Source organism: Lithobates pipiens, unplaced genomic scaffold (genome assembly GCF_037356315.1).
Source record: "Lithobates pipiens isolate NorthernLeopardFrog02 unplaced genomic scaffold, aLitPip1_a1.2 Scaffold_13, whole genome shotgun sequence".
Taxonomy (NCBI): Eukaryota; Metazoa; Chordata; class Amphibia; order Anura; family Ranidae; genus Lithobates; species Lithobates pipiens.
Window position 1 is genome coordinate 415324436 of NW_027507718.1, and position 16341 is coordinate 415340776.

General features: G+C 44.9%; 1 long non-coding RNA gene across 1 annotated transcript; it reads left to right on the plus strand.

Annotated features, from left to right (window-relative positions):
• The first annotated feature begins 6694 nt into the window (after positions 1-6694).
• Positions 6695-15833, plus strand: LOC143975292 (uncharacterized). Its single transcript, XR_013272348.1, has 3 exons — positions 6695-9557; positions 9723-10175; positions 14740-15833. It is a non-coding gene; the product is annotated as an uncharacterized LOC143975292 (long non-coding RNA).
• The last annotated feature ends 508 nt before the right edge of the window (positions 15834-16341 follow it).

A 16341-nucleotide genomic window follows, 5' to 3' on the forward strand; every position in this document is an offset into this window, starting at 1 on the left:
GTTGTATCACAATTGCTGGGTGCATGTACAGTATCTCAAAAAAGTGAGTACACCCCTCACATTTTTATAAATATTTTATTATATCTTTTCAAGTGACACTGAAGAAATGACACTTTGCTACAATGTAAAGTAGTGAGTGTATAGCTTGTATACCAGTGTAAATTTGCTGTCCTCTCAAAATAACTCAACACAAAGCCATTAATGTCTAAACCTCTGGCAACAAAAGTAAGCACAGCCCTAAGTGAAAATGTCCAAATTGGGCCCAATTAGACATTTCCCCTCCCCGGTGTCATGTGACAAGTGTTACAAGGTCTCAGGTGTGAATGGGAGCAGGTGTGTTAACTTTGGTGTTATCACTCTCACTTTTCATACTAGTCACTGGAAGTTCAACATGGCACCTCATGGCAAAGAACTCTCTCAGGATCTGAAAAAAATAAATGTTGCTCTACATAAAGATGGCCTAGGCCAGTGATGGTGAACCTTGGCACCCCAAGGTAGTTTTGGAACTACATTTCCGATGATGCTCAACTACACTGCAGAGTGCCAGAGCATCATGGAAATGTAGGTCCAAAACATCTGGGGTGCCATGGTTCACCCTCACTGACCTAGGCTATAAGAAGATTGCAACATCCTGAAATTGAGCTGCAGCATGGTGGCCAAGACCATACAGCGGTTTAACAGGAGAGGTTCCACTCAGAACAGGCCTTGCCATGGTTGACCAAAGCAGTTAAGTGCACATGTTCAGCATCATATCCAGGGGTTGTCTTTGGGAAATAGACATATGAGTGCTGCCAGAATTGCTGCAGAGGTTGAAGGGGTGGGGGGTCAGCCTGTCAGTGCTCAGACCATACACTGCACACTGCATCAAATTGGTCTGCATGGCTGTCCTCCTATAAGGAAGCCTCTTCTAAAGATGATGCACAAGAAAGTCTGCAAACAGTTTGCTGAAGACATGCAGACTAAGGACATGGATTACTGAAACCATGTCCTGTGGTTTGATGAGACCAGGATAAACTTATTTGGTTCAGATGTTGTCAAGCGTGTGGGGTGGCAACCAGGTGGGGAGTACAAAGACAAGTGTGTATTGCCTACAGTCAAGCATGGTGGCGGGTGTATCATGGTCTGGGGCTGCATGAATGCTGCTGGCACTGGGGAGCTACAGTTCATTGAGGTAACCGTGAATGGCAATATGTACTGTGACATACTGAAGCAGAGCATGATCCCCTCCCTTCGGAGACTGGGCTGCAGGGCAATATTCCAATATGATAACGACCCCAAACACACCTCCAAGACAACCACTGCCTTGCTAAAGAAGCTGAGGGTAAAAGTGATGGACAGGCCAAGCATGTCTCCAGACCTAAACCCTATTGAGCATCTGTGGGGTTTCCTTAAACAGAAGGTGGAGGAGAGCAAGGTCTCTAATATCCACCAGCTCCATGATGTCCTCATGGAGGAGTAGAAGAGGATTCCAGTGGCAACATGTGAAGCTCTGGTGAACTCCATGCCCAAGAGTGTTAAGGCAGTGCTGGAAAAAATTTGGTGGCAACACAAAATATTGACTATTTAGGCCAAATTTGGACATTTTCACTTAGGGGTGTATTCACTTTTGTTGCCAGCGGTTTAGACATTAATAGCTGTGTGTTAAGTTTTTTTGAGGGGACAGCAAATTTACACTGTTATACAAGCTATACACTCACTACTTTACATTGTAGCAAAGTGTAATTTCTTCAGTGTTCTCACATGAACAGATATAATAAAATATTTACAAAATGTGATAGGTGTACTCACTTTTGTGAGATACTGTACATCTGTATGCTCATGTTGACCCGCATTGAAGGAATACCAATAATTTTCATAGAAATATATCCCTGCTTTTTTACATTATATTTTAATTAATCAGGCCTACTGACTTAAACCTGATGTAAACCCACTGAATTATGACTCACTTCCCTGGCATGTCTACAGTACCTTACCAACATCATTGCATTTTACCAGGGATACCAGTTCCTATGTATCTCCATGCAGTTATACTTAGTGAACCATAATTCAGATTGTCCAAAATGCAATTTATGCAAACTTCTTTAATGCTTGCTGGACTTGTTCATCTACAAATTCTGGGTATTTAATTACCAATTTAGATAAAGATCTTTCTCTACAAGTTGTGTGATTGATTTTTAGTGGAATGGAAGGACTGGGAACAGGAATTAAAGCAAACCTAAAAATGCAAGGTTTGCTTATTTACTTTCCCTCAAATGATGCAATAAATTGAAACAAAATCAAATTCATAGGGTATAAAGTTAATTCAGTATATACCCTTACCTAACCCCAACCATCCCCCCCCCAACCCTCCTGTCAGAAACCATGAAATCAGACCGAGAAGTACAGTAAAATCACATTTGTTTAATAATAAAAGTAAAAAGGACAAACATAGTCAAAACATAGCCAAAGTTTAGTAACCGGAACGGATAGTCTGCCAAGCCAGAACTCAGGGATCAATGTAGTGGAACAGCAAGCAAGATATGGAGCCATACAGGATGTCAGCAAAGCCAGTCTTTAAACAGGAATGTTTCTTGTGATGTTGACCAAGGCGAAGGCAGAGAACCTCTGGACTGGATGACTTAAGTAGGCAGGATTGACAAGCAGGATATCAACAACAGCTGAGTAATTGTGGAAAGAGATAGGAACTGGCAATTAGCCGACAGCTGAGTGGCCAGCTCAGAGAAGGAAGGGCTGAGCCCAGCCCTGACAGTACCCCCTTCTCAACGACCCCGCCTCAGAAGACCATCAGGGGAAAACATCTATGGAAATCACAGAGGAGGACAGGGGTATGTACATCCGAGGATGAGACCCAAGGCAGAGATCAGACTGGATGGCTTAAGTAGGCAGGACCAATGAGCAGGATCATCAACAGGTGAGTCACTGTGGAGAGATAGGAGCTGGCAATTAGCCGACAGCTGAGCGGTCAGCTCAGAGAAGAAAGGGCTGGGCCCTGTCCTCCCTCCTCAATGACCCCTCCCCCTCGGAGGACTATCAGGCCTGAGGGAAAATGTCTATGGAAATCACGGAGGAGGACAGGGGCATGTTCATCCGAGGATGGGACCCCAGAGCGTTCCTCCGGACTGTACCATTTCCAATGCATCAGGTACCATATGCACCCACAAAACCTACAGGAGTCAACAATGGATGGTACTTCATACTCCTCATGGTTCTCAACCTGTACAGGGTGAGGACGTGGCACCGATGTGGTAAAGTGGTTGCAGACCAAAGGTTTTAATAAGGAGACATGAAATACATTTGAAATACGCATATTAGAAGGAAGGTCTAATGTATAAGCCACTGGGTTAATCCTGCGAAGAATACAGATAGGCCCAATAGACTGAGGTGCGCCGTTCAGTGAAGGCACACGAAGTTGGAGCTTGCGAGATGACAGTCAGACCCTGTCCTCAACCTGGCAGGAAGGCGCAGGCAGGCATCTGCGGTCAACATGGAGTCTGTACCTATCATTAGTATGACACAAAGCCTCCTGGACTTGTACCCAAGGGGAACAAAGACCACGGAGATGTTCCTCTAATGCAGGAATACTCTGTGGAACAAACGAGTTAGGCAACATGGAAGGTTGGAAACGGGGACAATCAGAAAGCAGTTGTGAGCAAATTCTGCCCACAGTAATAGGTCTGACCAGTTGTTATGATGGTCAGAAAAAAGCAATGTATAAATTGCGCCAAGGACTGATTGGCTCGTTCTGTGGCCTCATTAGACTGTGGTTGTTACGCACAGGACAAAGCAAGCTGAATTCCCAACTGTGCACAAAAGGCTCACCAGAACCGGGACACAAATTGACTACCCCTGTCTGAGACAATCACCTTGGGTAGCCCATGAAAGTGAAAGATCTGCCAAGTAAAAATGGAAGCCAATTCCTTAGAAGTGGGCAACTTCTTAAGTGGAATACAATGACACATCTTTGAGAACCAGTCAACCACCATAAAGATAACTGTGTTGCCTTGGGAGTTGGGTAACTCCACAATGAAATCCATAGACAGGTGGGTTCAGGGCCTCTCTCCATTGGGTATGGGTTGTAGGAGGCCCACTGGAAGGTGTCGTAGAGTCTTACTCTGAGCACACACAGAACTGGCAGCTATGAAGGCAGTTACATCAGCACATAGACTAGGCCATCAGAATTGTTGGGAAATGGCCCAATGAGTTGATTCTTCCCAGGGTGGTCAGCAGCCTTGGGAGAATGGTAAGTCTGGAGCACGGCAGTACGGAGACTCTCTGGGACAAAGCAGCAGTCACAAGGTTTCTCAGACGGAGAATACACCTGAGCATCAAGAATTTTGTCACCCAAAGGAGAAGTGAGACAGGTGCGAACCATAGCCAGAATACGATCAGGAGAAATCACAGGAACTGGAACCAAGTCCATCTTGGAAGTGGAGGAAAATTGTTGTGACAAGGCGCCAGCCCTTACATTCTTAGTACCGGGAAGAATGAGACAATGTAATTGACACTTAACAAGAAAAGAGCCCATCGTGCCCATGAGACAGAAGGGCTCCAACACCAGTCTCAGAAGCATCAACTTTAAGGTTAAAAGGTAATGTAGGATCAGGTTGTGCCAACACAGGAGCAGAAACAAAGGCAGCCTTGAGACTCTCAAAAGCCTTAATTGACTCCGGAGACCAACTCCGGAGAGTTACCGTCCTTTCTGGTCATAACAGTCAGGGGCTTGACCAGAGATGAGAAGTTACGAATAAACTTCTGATAATAGTTGGCAAAGGCCAGGAAATGCTGCAGAGGACGTAAACCCATAGGTTCTGGGCCACTGTACGACTGTCGAAAGTTCCTCTGGGTCCATCGAAAAAAACAGCAGTAGAAATAACATAGCCCAGGAATTTAACCTGTTCCCGATGGAACAAGGCTCTCAAGGTGAAGGCAGAGAACCTCTGGATTGGACGCCTTAAGTAGGTAGGACTGATGAGCAGGTATATCACAACATATCTGAGTAACTGTGGAGAGAGATGGGAACTGGCAATTAAACGACAGCTGAGTGGCCAGCTCAGAGAAGAAAGGGCTGAGCCCAGCTCTGACACCCCCAAACTTGCACCTAAACAAGGGTGATATTGTCATCCTTCCAGGCAAGATCCAGGGGAAGGCTGAGTAGCTGTATTCCTGTGCTGTACTTAAACATCATCTTGTGAGATCTTTGAAGCTGATCAGAAGTATTGCGACACCCCCCCCCCCCTCGCAATAAAGGAGCTGGAGGTAAGTATATTTATTCACTTACCCACTTTACCCTACATTTTTTTCATTTATAAAATGAATAAGGCAATTCTTTTTTTTGTCTTACAACCATCATGCTGCTGTAGTAAATCAGGTGGATATCAAATTTTTTTCAAATCTGTGCAAATGCCTGTAACTTTACAGAGGAAGATGAACTTGTATGCAGTTGAAGTCTGATGGGGCAAGCCATGCTAGTACACACAATGCAAATAGGGTGGTTTCTCTGCACCTATTGCAATCCTTAACAATATCAATGAAAAGAGGCCAAAGCTATTACTTTGCTTAGTGCCCCATTCTACCTTAGGCAGCCTCGTAAGCAGAGCTCTGACTAGGAGAGGTTATAGCAGAACAAGTAGTTGTATTGCAATGCTCATTTGCTAACACCGGACCTGCTGATTGGAGGACAGAGAAGAATTAAATATTTATAAGCAACTCAGTCTTCTTCTCTTTCCACTGTCCAAACAAAGCTGAGAAAGGGGCAAGACCTGTAATGCTGCATACACAAGATCAGACTTTCCTCCAACAAAAACGTGGATTTTTGTTTGAAGGTTGTTGGCTCAAACTTGTCTTGCATACACACAGTCACACAAATGTTGGCCAACAATTATGAATGTGGGAACGTGGTGACTTACAACATGTACGATGAGCAGATAAAAAGGAAGTTCAATAGCCAGTGCTCCACCCTTTGGGCTCCTTCTGCTAATCTTGTGTTTATCTCATGTTAGTAGAAGTTTGGTGAGAGACAAGCCTAGTGCTTTTCAGTTTGTTTCTGCTTTTAAGTTTGTGCTTGTCAGTTCGTATCTGTTCTTCAGTGCGTGTTGTCAGTTCATTCCTGTCTTTCAGTGTGTTCTATTTATAGTTTGCTTCTGATTTTCAGTGTATTGTTTCTGAGTTTCAGCTCAATCTTCTCAGGTCCTTTCTGATTTTCAGTGTGTTCTGTCAGTTCGTTCTAAGCAGCCATTTTTTTTCTAGACATGGTGCAGTTACGTACTCATCTTAGTGTCCAGTCCATGAACAAAGGGAGGAGGAGTTCTTGGACCAAGAATTGGTTGCTTAATCGTGACCAATTCTCTCATATACCTTTGTTGCAGGAGCTCCAGGAGAATAATCTTGATGATTTCAGAAATTATCTCCAGATGACGGACCCTGTTTTTCACCGTCTGTTGGCTTTACTATCCCCTTATATTATGGAGCAGGACACCTGCATGCGCAAAGCCACTCCCGAACAAAGGCTCGTCGCCACCTTGCTGTACTTGGCGATGGGGAGAAGTCTCCAGAATATCAAGTTCACAACTGGGATCTCCCCCAAGGCCCTGGGAATCATTATTCCAGAGACCTGTTCTGCCATCATTCAGGTCCTGCAAAAGGACTATATTAAGATAAGTTTTATCCTTTAACATCACATTCTATGTATTTAATGATTTCTAATGTATTGTATTTATTTCATTATTTCATAATTACCATGATTGTAATATGTTGTAAATGTCCTATTTGTCCTCATGCATGCTGTAAGCTTTTAATGCTCATTTTTCGTCCTTTATGCATATTTGCCTTTACTAACCTCCCCAGCATGCTATCCTGGGCCCATACACACCTAGCCTAATCACTTAACAATGTATTTTGTCAGCTCCATTGTAGTGCTTATCCTAAACACCCCCTAAAATGTGTCCAAATGTTATTGCTGTCCTTAAAGCGGGATTCCACCCTAAAGTGGAACCTCCGCTGATCGGATCCCTCCCCCCCTCCGGTGTCACAATTGACACCTTTCAGGGGGGAGGGGGGTGGAGATACCTGTCAAAGACAGGTATTTACACCCACTTCTGGGCATAGACTCCCTTGGGAGTCTACGCCATTTCCTGCCCTGCCGCGCTGTCTGCTGGGACACACACGGGTCCCAGTGACAGCGCGGAGATTTCCTATTGCGCGGCGCAACTCGCGCATGCGCAGTAGGGAACTGGAAAGTGAAGCCGATTCGCTTCACTTCCTGATTCCCTCACCTAGAATGGTGGCGGCAGCAGCCGAGGGCCGAGCGATCAATCGGCCTCGGCTGCCAGCATCACTGGAACCCGGGACAGGTGAGTGTCCATTTATTAAAAGTCAGCAGCTGTAGTATTTATAGCTGCTGGCTTTTAATATTTTTTTTTGGTGGAATCCCTCTTTAAGTTCAGGCAGGGTGCAAGAGGCTTTATTTTTGGGGCCAAAACTAATTTGGAACCCTCCCTCCCCTAACCTATAAGTCAACCGATACCAATACTCAGTCTGCTGACTTTGCCAAACCCATACACACTATACCTACCTCTTTTGTGTTCATTTTTATGGATGAATTCACCAAAGCACGTAGTACAAGTGTCTGCCTGAATACTTTCAAACAGTGTTGTTTAAAGTTTTGCTCTCCTATTATCTCGATAGGTAATTGCAGAACGTAAAAATGTGCTTCAATTTGGACAGTGTGTACTTTGCCATACAAGTGCACTTTCAAATGCACTTGCATTGCACTTGTTGTGAAAAGTGGTTTCGCTTTTTTAAATAAGCCACAATGTGTCAAAATGTACTTGCTCCCATAAAGGGGATCAATGGATGTGTTTCAGGGGTGCAGCCCTTTCTCTCACCTACTTTAGTTTTGAGGAAGGGGTTGCACCCACAAAACGCGTACATTGATATCCCATGATGGCAGATAGCCCATGTTGACACATTGTGTGCATTTCAAAATTTGGCTTTGCAATTACTTTAAAACTTTTAAAAAACGTGCAACAATATCGACAACATTTTCATTTTTTTGGGGGTTTTAGATTTTGCCTAAAACATCAATGATGTTGGTCAGTCTTTTTTGAACATCATTGATATTTTGCTTGACCTTTTTTAAGTCCCGATTGCACACCATGATCTCACTGATGAGTACTTGTGCACTAGCACTGTTGAAGTGAGTTTCTTCTTCCACAACATCCACATCACCTAAAAATGAAAATAAAACACACCATGTATTATAAATATGCAGGCATACATCTATTACCTGAAGATGTGGTCTGAGACACTGACCTGTTGTGGACACCATTTTCGACCACTTCCTGAACCTCTGCATCCACATCCTCAGGTTCTGCATCCACATCCTCGGGTTCTGCATCCACATCCTCAGATTGTGTGCTGAGTTCCCCATCTTCAGGAGCGTTGGGTTCCTGGTGTCCTCAGATGAGACAATTCTTTTCTGCCCTATGTGAATACAAAAATGGTATACTTGAGGCTAGAAATAGTAATATGAAACATTGCTTGGAAGTGTCGTCCAATTGTCTGTTTTGATTGCAGAGTTCCAAGCTGAAGACAACATTTTTTCCCTTTCAAAAGCTGTAATACTTACTTGTTTTGTGAAAGTTTCACACATGGAGAGACGCCTAGTATCCACTGGAGCACCTGCGTGGGACACCATAAAAGATTGTTATGGTGTCTCACACTAGTGATCCTGCGTCCAGATGTGTAAAAAGCTGCTGAGTGTCCTCTCCTTACACTGAATCATGTTGTAATTTCATTCTAGTTTCAAACACATCTAGACAACAATGTAATAAACTTCTTTTAATCAAAATAGGCATGAACAAATGTAGTTAACCTGCATCTGCCAAAAACGTTGTATTAGTGGTCGAATTAATGATGCTTAATACGAATGATTATACTGTGCCCACAAACCTCAAACTTGACATTTTAAACTGTACAACAGTAAAGAAAAGCACATGTACCAGCATGGAAGTAATAATAATAATAATAATAGGAACACACGACAAATACGTTTTTGCAGCACTTTCTTGATCCTTCTATACTGATCCTGTTCCCTCAATTTCAGGTCTGACCAGCATTTCCTCAATTGCTCCTTGTATCATCGTACCCCAAAAGTCCTGTGCAGACTTCTCACAATTTTAGTCATGATCTTGGCCTTTCTCACATTTGGGTTTCCGTGTGGTCCATGATTCCCATCATAGTCTGTCCTCTTCAAGATGTCCACCATCTCCACCATCTCTTCAAAGGACATATTTGAGGCCTTATATCTCCTCCTGGATCTGGAACAGCCTTGCTCCAAGCTTTCCTCGTCATTGCTGAAAACAGCACACACCTGCTGTGTCTCCACCATGTGATCTCCCACTGCCCCAAAAGAGAAGAGATGGAGAATACACTAGAAAGAAGGACAGGGGCAGAGTTTCACACATGCACAGTGTATATAAAGCAGAACACGCGGGCGACATATGTATGATCTGTGAGTGGAGGACGGAGGATCATTAGTGCCGATCGTTCAAACAAAGGTACAATTGTAACTTGGGGCATCAGTGGTTAGTAGCCTATACTGCTTAGAGATTGAGGCTATTATATTTGAGATATTAAAATTTAGATATTGTGATTGAGAAATTGGGACAAGATTAGGAGAGTTTAGCCTGATATTAAGGTTTGTCTTGTGTTGTGTCTTGCAGATAAAATGGTGGATAAATTCACAAACCCTGACTTCCTGCCCAACTTCATAGACAAGTACAGGGAACCGCCATGTCTCTGGCAAGTCCAATGCAGGGACTATTCGAACAAGCAAAAGAGGAAGGCAGCGCTGAATAAACACCAATTGAAAGCCTGTATATCCCATGGCAGACATGAACTATTTGAAGAGCAAAATTGCTACCTCTAGGATCACATATAATAGGGAGTGCAAGAAGGTCCAGGATTCCATGAGATCTGGAGCAGCAGCTGATGGCGTATATGTCCCCAGGCTGTGGTACTACAACAGACTGCTTTTTTTGTCAGACCAGACAGGAGCCAGGCCATCACTATCAACACTTCCTTCAACACTTCATTCCACATCAGCTGAGGCTTCTGAAGTCCAACCTGGGCCTTCCACCCAGGAAGAAGATGTAGAGAAGCCCAGCTTGACCCAGGTATAGCATTGTTGAACATATTTCTTGTCACAAATTGAATGATGTTAACTAGATGTTATTGATCACTAATTTCAGCTTTAACAAAGTGGTTAACATATCAATAGATAGAGATGAGCTTCGAGTTTGAGTCGAACATGAGTTTGACTCGAACATCAGCTGTTCGATTGTTCGAAGATCGATCATTATGGGGCATTCACGCCAAACTCAAGCGGCGTGTCACGTGCCCATAATGTACTGCATCATCGCAGTGCATTGCGGGCTGATGATTGGTCAAGCATGCACTATGTCCCACATACTTTGGCCAATCACAGCACCGTAAGAAAAGAGAGCCATAATTGGCGAAAGGCAGGGTGCTTTTGGCCAATTATGGCTCAAGGGGTTAAGTCCATGCCCCACACTATATAAGGCCGCCTGCACGTCGGGCTTGTGTAGTGTGTTGCTGGCGGAGAGAAAGATACAGAGAAAGAGAGTGTAATTTCATTTACTTTGAGCAGGCAGTTTATTCAGTTAGCTAGATCTCACTGCAGACCATTCCTGCTGTACTGTTTCTAATCTACTTCAGGCAGGCATTTGATTCAGTTAGCTGCAGTGTATTTTGTGTATATATATATATATATATATATATATATATATATATATATATATACCGAGTATTTGCCCAAGTACTCGTACTCGGGCAAATGCTCCCAATGCTTCCCCCGATACCTGGACAGGGGTGATCGTGCGGTGGTGGGGGGGAGTTACAAGCATAGATTCCCCCTGTATAGGTTTCAATAAAGTAGCTGACAGCTGCTTCTCCTCCTCTCCCCTCAGCGGCTTCCAGCTGCTTTATTGAAATCTATACAGGGGAATTGGTGCTTGCAACCCCCCCACCGCCGCACCGATCAACCCCTGACTGGGCCTGTATACTACTCCAGTCCCCCTCTGTGTCCCCCTCCATGTGCTCCGGTTCCCTCTCCATGTGCTCCGCTCCTTCCACCTCAGTGTGCTCTGGTCCCCCCTCCTCCGTGTGCTCCACTCCCCCATCTCTGTGTGCTCCGGTCCCCCACCTCCATGTGCTCTGGATCCCCACCTCAGTGTGCTCCGGTCCCCCCCTCTATGTGCTCTGGTCCCCCGTGTGCTCCGGTCCCCCTCCATGTGCTCTGGTCCCCCCTCCATGTGCTCCGGTCCCCCTTCCATGTGCTCCGGTCCCCCCACCTTTGTGTGCTCTGGTCCCACCACCTCCGTGTGCTCCGATCCCCCCCTCCGTGTGCACCGGTCCCCCCCCCGTGTGCTTCGGTCCCCCCCTCCGTGTGCTTCGGTCCCACCTCCATGTGCTTCTAAGCCCCCTCTGTGTGCTCCGGTCCCCCTCCGTGTGCTCCGGTCCATTCCCCCTCTGTGTCAATCTTTCAGGTTGGAGAGCAGAGGAAGGAGCCGACAGATCACTGACTCTGTCCATTCATAACTGAGAATCATAAACTATGTTTAAGATACTTCCGTTTATGAATGGAGAGGAGCCTCTGTCTCCTGTCCATTCATCTCCAGTGCAGCTGAGGCTGCTGAGAAAAGGACTGGGAATTCTTGTCCCAGTCCCTTTCTGTGTCTCAAAAGGGAGATGTCAGGCGTCTGTTAAGACCCTTGATATCTCACCAAAGCCCCCCCCCCCCACAGGGCTGATAAAAAAAATGAAAGTATTGTAATAAATAAATACTTTAAAAGGTTAAACTGTAACAATAATAAAAAAAAAACACTGACACCGTCCACCCTCCTCCCAAAACAAAAGTAAAAAGTCAGTGCTGGATATTAGTGCCACTGTCACGTGACATTAAAAATATCAGTACTCGTACTCGGTCTTAAAAAAGTGGTATCGGTGCAACCCTAATATATATATATATATATATATATATATATATATATATATATATTGTATCATGTTTAGCTATATCTCATTGCAGGCCATTCCTGGTGTATGTATTCAAATACACTTTCAGTCAGGCAGTCGATTTTGTGATCTGCAGTGCATAAAGCATATATACTGTCTCCAACATATATATATATAGCATTCTAGTCTAGCCAAGCCTATATCCTACTGCAGGTAGTTGCTGGTATACATTTCCAAATACACTTTCAGGCAGGATATAGGCAGGTAGTTCAGTGATCTGCAGTGCATAAAATATATATACTGTCTCCTACATATATATCCACTGCAATCTAGTCTAGCCAAGCCTATATCTGACTGCAGGCCATTACTGGTATACGTTTTCAAATACACTTTCAGGTAGGCAGGCAGGTGATTCAGTGATCTGCAGTGCATAAAATATATATACTGTCTCCTACATATATATCCACTGCATTCCAGGCTAGCCAAGCCTATATCTGACTCCAGGCCATTGCTGGTGTACGTTTTCAAATACAGTTTCAGGCAGGCAGGCAAGTAATTCAGTGATCTGCAGTGCATTAAATATATATACTGTCTCCAACATATATATATCCACTACATTCTAGTCTAGCCAAGCCTATATCTGACTGCAGATAGTTCCTGGTGTACGTTTTCAAATACACTTCCAGGCAGGCAGGCAGGTGATTCAGTGATCCGCAGTGCATAAAATATATATATACAGCCTCCTACAAATATATATCCACTGCATTCTAGTCTGGCCAAGCCTATATCTGACTGCAGGCCATTGCTGATGTAGGTTTCCAAATACACTTTCAGGCAGGCAAGTGATTGAGTGATCTGCAGTGCTGGCTTGCAACCGTTCTTGATCCACATTACAGGGGTAAAGTTGTGGAACTTATCCAGCCTTTGCAGAGGGAGCAGAGGATGAAACAACTTCAGGAAGCCTTACAGAAAAGTTTTTGCAATGCATTTCCAGAGCCTGACAGGTTGCAATTTCCTGGTCCTCCTGGACAACATGTTTCTGAGGCTTCAGTCAGTCACAGAAGGAGTGGTGGAGAAGGTGGCCGTCTGATGTGTTCAGACAATTTTTTAGTCTGCAGCCCCAAGGTTTGATCAGTTCCAGCAACCATCGCCAGCGTCTGATTTACATGGTGCAGGAATACCTAGGGGCAAGATCAGACTTGGAGACCTTTCCAACCAAAAATCCACTGGGTTACTGGGTCTTGAGGATGGATCACTGGCCAGAGCTTGCACAGTATGCAATTGAGCTACTGGCCTATCCTGCATCCAGCGTTCTTTCTGAATGCACATTCAGTGCTGCTGGAGGCTTTGTAACCACAGAGTGCGCCTGTCCACAGACTCAGTTGATTGGCTCATCCTCATAAAAATGAATCAGTCTTGGATCACCAGCTACCAAGCACCTGATGCTGATGTAACCGAATAATTTTTTTTATGAATGTGAGATCCCTTGAAGACTGCCTATGCTGATGCTGAGGGACTATCCTGTTATGCTGAGTGGCTATCCTATTCCTCCTCAATATTCATGTTGATAGCTTCTAAGAAAATTTTTGGTTCTGGGCACCAGCACCAGTGCCTAAAGCCCAATTTTTATTCCCCTGTTCAACAGGGGCATGTATTTACAATTCTTGATATAATATTTCACAGCAGGGCCCGTTCCAGCACCCACCAAGCGTAAATGTGAGGGCTTACAGTGTTCTGGTACCGCCAACACCCAAGGCCCAAATTTCTGAGGAGTATATAGGGCAGGCTATATAGTATATACAGGCAGTCCCCTACTTTCAAACATCCGACTTACAAACAACTCCTACTTACAAACGGAGGGAGACAACAGGAAGTGCGAGGAAATCTACCCCTAGGAAGGGAAATTCTCTCGTGTAAGAGTTAATATGGGAAAAAGGCATCTCCACTGATGCTTTATCACCAATCCTTGTTTCCTGAAACCCCAAATTTTCAAAATCTAATTGTCATTGTGAAAGAAAGTGAGGTGAAATCTTCTGAACAGGGGCACAGACAGCAAAACAAATGTTACAGTGGTGATGATAACCCTTCCCTATGTTATCCAAAAAGCTTAAAAATAGATTTTTTGGCTGGAGCTACACTTAACAAAATTGACGTGTTCCAAATTACAAACAGATTCAACTTAAGAACAAACGTACAGTCCCTGTCTTGTTTGGACCGCCTGTATACTTCTCGTCAGTATATATATAGAGCCTGGGGGCCCCACACCTTTTCTTTTTTAATTTGGGTGCGGGGTTCCCCTTAATATCCATACAAGACCCAAAGGGCCTGATAATGGGCTGGGGTTACCCATGCCGTTTTTCTCAATAATTTTCATCCATATTGCCAGGGCCCACCATTACATTACAGCCGCAAGCAGTTTTAGAGGACTTTTATTCCTTTAAAAATGTAATTTTGTGCAGGGACTGTTCTAAACATGGGAAACAAGCACCACTTTACAGATATACTATAGACACCCCCCAGGTTACGATCCCTATCAATAGACAGTAGTGGCCAAAAATGATTGGGACAAGAATTAAAAAATGCTGGGGTCAGAATGATAGTCTTTTCTATTTGTTTAACATTCAATTTGCAAAAGTCATGAGCTCAAAATGATGTGTGATTGATGACCAAACACCTAAAACCATGTACCATTTTCATACACAGGAAAGTCTCAGCCAGGAGGAGGCTGTGGCAAGCAGCCTGACGGAATCCCAGGTTCTTCCTCTCCGCCCTCCAACCAAAAAGACCAGGAAGCCAAGGAATCTTGAGTAGTCCATGGCTGCTTTCTTAAAACAGGCTAATGCGGCATTTAACACGACCTCTGGTGGCCACGAGGCATTTGGATTTATCACTGCAAGCAAACTAGAACTGTCACGTACCTTTAAGCAGAGCCCGGAGTGCAGGGAGTGGCCTCTCGTAAACCTCTGACTCGAGAGACCCTGGTAGTGGTGACAGGGGCTCAGGAGCACAGAGGGGCACAAGTGCCTGACTGGATAGCAGGTGGTAGAGGCAGAAGACCGTTGAAGGAGGAGGTGTATTGTAGTCCGGTGTCAGAATGCAGGCAAAGGTGAGATAAGGCTCAGCAGACAGCAGAAGGGTTCCTGTAGTCCAGCAACGGCATACAAGTGATTGCAGGAGGTGACAAACAACGGAGGGGTATTGTAGTCCAACAACGGATGCAGGTGCAATGGATAAGCGGAAGTGGAAGAGTCCAGTAGTCTGCAGCCAGAGGTAGAAGGCTACAAACGCAGAAGGAGTACAGCCAAATATTGCGGAGGACTGGGAGGTGTCCTGTAGTACAACAGCAAGCAACTTACAGTTGACGGATGGTGTAACAGTCCAGGTCAGGCACAGGCGGGCAGATCAGGTACAGAAACGGAATCCAGAAGAGTAGTCGGGTACAAAGCCAAAGTCGGGGAGGCAGGCAGCAATCAGCAGAGTCGGGAACAAGCCGGGTTCGATACGGATCAGGATACAGGTACAGGTACAGGTTCAGGTTCAGATATGGATCAGGATACAGGTACAGGTACAGGTTCAGGTTCAGATACGGATCACCAGGAAGCACAGGAACGCTGTTGATCAGGCAGCAAAGCACTGAAGCATGGCTCCAGTTTAAATAGCGCTATTGGCGCCAATTTGCGTCAAACGGCCGCGCGCGCACGCGCGCACCGCTGATCGCGGTAACGCTCCTGAAACTGGGCAAAAGATCTTCTGCGACTTTCGCCGCTCAGACGTCCGTGAGGAGGATCTTCCTGACATTGCCCCCCCCCCAATGGGCAGCCTCCGGATGCCCAACTGGGACATCTTACCTGGGTGAGATCTTTTAAATGCCAGAACCAACCTCTTGGCGTGGATGCCAGTCTCCGGTTCCCAGGAGTTCTCTTCTGGACCATACCCCTTCCACTTCACCAGATACTGGACCTGGTTGCGTCTCTTTCTGCAATCCAAAATTGCTTCTACTTCAAACTCTTCTCTACCATTAATAAGCACAGTTTCAGGAGGGCCCACGTTCCGATCAGTGAAGGGATCCTGGATTGAAGGTCTTAAGAGGGACACATGAAACACCGGGTGAATACGCAGCGATTCTGGTAATTTCAGTTCATAAGCCACATTATTAATTTTCCTGGTGATTGGGAAAGGACCCACAAATTTTGGGCCCAGTTTTCTAGATGGGCATGTTAATTTTAGATTCAGAGTAGATAACCAAACCAAATCTCCGGGTTTTAGATCGAGCTCCCCTCTCCTCTTTCTGTCAAAAACTGTTTT